Genomic DNA, 4,285 nt, shown 5'->3' on the forward strand with positions numbered 1-4,285 from the left:
AAAAAATGACATTTCATCAAATCAAATGAATGCTGACGACAGGTTAGTAAAGTTCACCCAATGGGTTGATGGGATCAATGTGGGGCTTTGATGTAGGAATTGTCTTGTTAACGTGCAGTGATCCATGTTGGTTGGACTCTATCCCTCTTCCCTCCAGATTGGCTGTGGGGAGTGAGTCCATTCTCTCTTCTCCGATATAACCCCAAATCTCTGCCTCTTTCTCCCTTTTTGGTCCCAGACACCAGTCTGTTCAATGTCATGTTAGAAACACCGACTGCAAACACAGGACAAACTTGATCAAAATTCCACCCGACTGAACCCAAACCAATCTATTGTTGGGCAAACCTTCAGCCACTGTCCACGAGGGTCTTCACACCCAAACCCAACCCACACACACCCAGACACACACTGACAGACACCCAGACACATACTGACAGAGCATAGACACACTCACACACACAGACACACAGGTATACACACACAGACACACACACCACCCACACGGCTGGAATCCTCGTGCCTTCAGCCACTACACCCGAAACTCTGGAACTCTCTCCCTCAACCCCTCGCCCCCTCCTTCCCCATCTTCAGGTCACGACTCGAGTGGCCACCGATTTGTAGACAAGTGAGAGGTTCTTGAAATCGATCTGATCTGTGAGATAACAGAAATAAAGACAGTTACAGAGAGAGAGACACACACACAGAGACACAGAGACAGAGAGAGACACACACACATAAAGGGAGACATATACCCTCTCACACTGACACACATGTAGAGAGAGAGCCACACATAGAGAGAAATAGAGAGCGATAGAAATAGAGAGAGACAGAAAGACACAGAGAGAGAGAGAGCGACACACACAAAGTATGATGTATACGGAGACACACACACACACACAGACATAACCACACAGACAGAGACATACACACACAGAGATGTAAACGGAGACACACACACACACAGAAGTACACACACACAGACAGACACCCACACACTCCCACACTGACTCCCACTCCCTTACCGGGTTAATCAGCTGTTGGAGTCTCTCATTAACGCCGTTGATGTCAAACTCTTCAAATCTGTTGATCTCAAATGTTTCAAACCTGCAGTGAAACTTGGCTCAGGTTTGGCGGTGCCCAGGAATCCAACCCTGGTCCTCTGGCTTGCGGGGCGAGTGCTCTAACCACTACACCACAGGACTCCACAGGAACCTTTTCCATCTGGAAATAGAAATCCTTGTCTGCACCGCCTGAAAGAGGATAAGGCCGAGTTACCACACAAGACATCACCAGAGAGATTCGGGAGGAAAAGGCCTTTGGGCCCATTTGATTGCAAACTTCCCCAACGTCAGCCCATCACAGCATCTCAACTGGTTTGGGGATCGAGTCCCGGCTCAACCTTAGTGGATACCCCTCCACTGAGAGGGTGAGAGAGAGAGAGAGGGGGTGAGAGAGAGAGAGAGAGGGGGGGTGAGAGAGAGCGACAGAGAGAGAGAGAGAGAGGGAAACCATTGCCACGTTTATGATGTTCCATAACAGACAGTTCAATACCTCATCCAAATGCCGTCTCCGTCCATGTTGTGGTTCTGGTAGAAATCACTGCGCTCCTCCTCCTGCTCCTTCATGTCCTCCTCCTGCTCCAGTTTGAACACGAGCTGCAACGGGACAGTGAGGGGGGAAATCCCCGTACCCTCCGCTCCCCCAGCGCCGGCCGCGCTTTCAGCCATTATGCCCCGAAACTCTGGAACTCTCTCCCCCAACACTTGTCCCCTCCGACCCCATCTTCAGGGGCTCCTCGAGTGGCTGAAGCCCGTGGCCACTGATCAGCACCAGACACACAGAGAGAGACACACACACACACACACACAGACACACACACAGACATACAGATGCACATACAGACACACACAGACACAAACTCAGAGACAAACACACAGACGTACACACACACACAGACATACACACATACAAACACAGTGACACACACACAGACACACGCAGACACGCAGGCGCACAAATACAGACCCACACAGATGCACACACACAGACACGCGCGCAAACAGACCCACCCCCACAGAGACACACGCACACAGACACACACACACACCATACAGACACACACACACACACACACAGACCATACAGACACACACACACACATATAAACCACAAAATTACATTTATATCGCGCATTTCACGTCGGGAGAATGTCACAGACACAGCCACAGACATACATACAGACACACTCAGACATATACATATACAGACAGACATACACACACACACAGACATGCACGCACACACAGACAGACACACACACATAGATGCAGACACACGCACACAGGTGCTCACACACACAGACACGCATACACACCCAGACAGACACACACACACAGAGAGACACACACAGAGAGAGACACACACACACACACAGACACACACACAGACACACACACACAGAGACAGAGAATTCCATAAATTCACTGCCCTCCGAGCGGAGAAATGTGTTCACCGTACACACATACAAACACAGTGACACACACACAGACGCACAGACACACACACACAGCGACACACACACACACTCACAAAGTCGCACATACACAGAACCACACAGACGCGCAAACACACAGTTGCACACACACACACACACACAAACGTACACAGACACAGCCGTGCGCGCACACGGATGCGAACCCACAGAGACACAGACACACACACCCACATAGACACATACACACACACACAACACAGACACACACACACCATACAGACACACACACAACAACAACAACAAAGTTACATTTATATAGCGCATTTCACGTCGGGAGAATGACATTCACACACAGACATACAGACACACACACACACGGACACACACACCCTACAGCCACACACACACACACATACACACAGAGAAACAGACACACACACACAGGCAGATACAGATAGACACACACATGGCTGGAATCCTTGTGCCTTCAGCCACTACTCCCCGAAACTCACATAGACAGACACCCTCAGACAGACAGACACACACACACACACACACACACACACGCAGAAACAGACACACACAGATACACACACACACACACTCAGAGAAACACACACACACACACACACACACACACACGCAGAAACAGACGCACACAGATACACACACACACACACTCAGAGAAACACACACAAACACACACACAGACACACAGACACAGATAGACAGAGACGCACACACGGCTGGAATCCTCGCGCCTCTCCCCCTCAACCCCTCGCCCCCTCCTTCCCCATCTTCAGGTCACGACTCGAGTGGCTGAAAGCATTGCCACCGATTTGTAGACACGTGAGAGGTTCTTGAACTCGATCTGATCTGTGAGATAACAGACACCACGACAGAGACACACAGAGAGACACACAGAGAGACACAGAGAGACACACAGAGAGACACAGAGAGAGACAAACACACAGAGAGACACACACACAGACATACACAGAGAGATAGAGACACAGACATACACAGAAAAAGAGAGAGACACACACAAAGTAAGATGTATACGGAGACACACACACACACACAGACGTAACCACACAGACAGAGACATACACACACAGAGATATAAACGGAGACATACACACACACAGAAGTACACACACACAGACAGACATCCACACACTCATACACTGATACACACAGAGAGACACACAGAGAGAGACACACACGGCGATATACATACAGGGACACACACACAGAGAGATATACACAGAGAGAGACATTCACACAGAGACACACAGACAGAGAGACACACACATAAAGGGAGACATATACCCTCTCACACTGACTCACTCTCTCTTACCAGGTTAATCTGCTGCTGGAGTCTCTCATTACTCTCATTACCTGGAGTCTCTCAAGACTTCTCTCTTGCTCTCTGGCATCTCTTTCGCTGAACAATTCCCACTCTCACCAAATTCCTGCACCGAATTCCCACTCTGCTCCGTCCTCACTCAGGTACGTCCTCGCTCTGCTGGGCTCTCTGCTCGAGGCCTTGGCTTTCAAGCAGAAACTTGTTGATGTAGAACAAGTCCATGAGCCTTTGCGATTTTTCTTTGGTCAACAGTTGGCCAATTCCAGGACAACCCAGAATTCTGGATAGAGTTAGCGATAGAGAGCAACGGAGAGTGCGAGAGAGAGAGAGAGAAAGAGAGAGCCAGAGAGAGAGAGAGAGAGAGAGGCAGAGAGAGAGAGCCAGACAGAGAGCCAGAGAGATAGCCAGAGAACGTGAGCGAG

General features: G+C 49.6%; 1 long non-coding RNA gene across 1 annotated transcript; it reads left to right on the top strand.

Moving 5' to 3' along the window:
• Positions 1 to 587: 587 nt before the first annotated feature.
• On the top strand, positions 588 to 3,385 carry LOC121852582. The gene is made up of 2 exons (XR_006086205.1): positions 588 to 632; positions 3,351 to 3,385. It is a non-coding gene; the product is annotated as an uncharacterized LOC121852582 (long non-coding RNA).
• Positions 3,386 to 4,285: the final 900 nt, after the last annotated feature.

This window comes from Callorhinchus milii, unplaced genomic scaffold (assembly GCF_018977255.1).
Source record: "Callorhinchus milii isolate IMCB2004 unplaced genomic scaffold, IMCB_Cmil_1.0 Scaffold992, whole genome shotgun sequence".
NCBI classification, from domain to species: Eukaryota; Metazoa; Chordata; class Chondrichthyes; order Chimaeriformes; family Callorhinchidae; genus Callorhinchus; species Callorhinchus milii.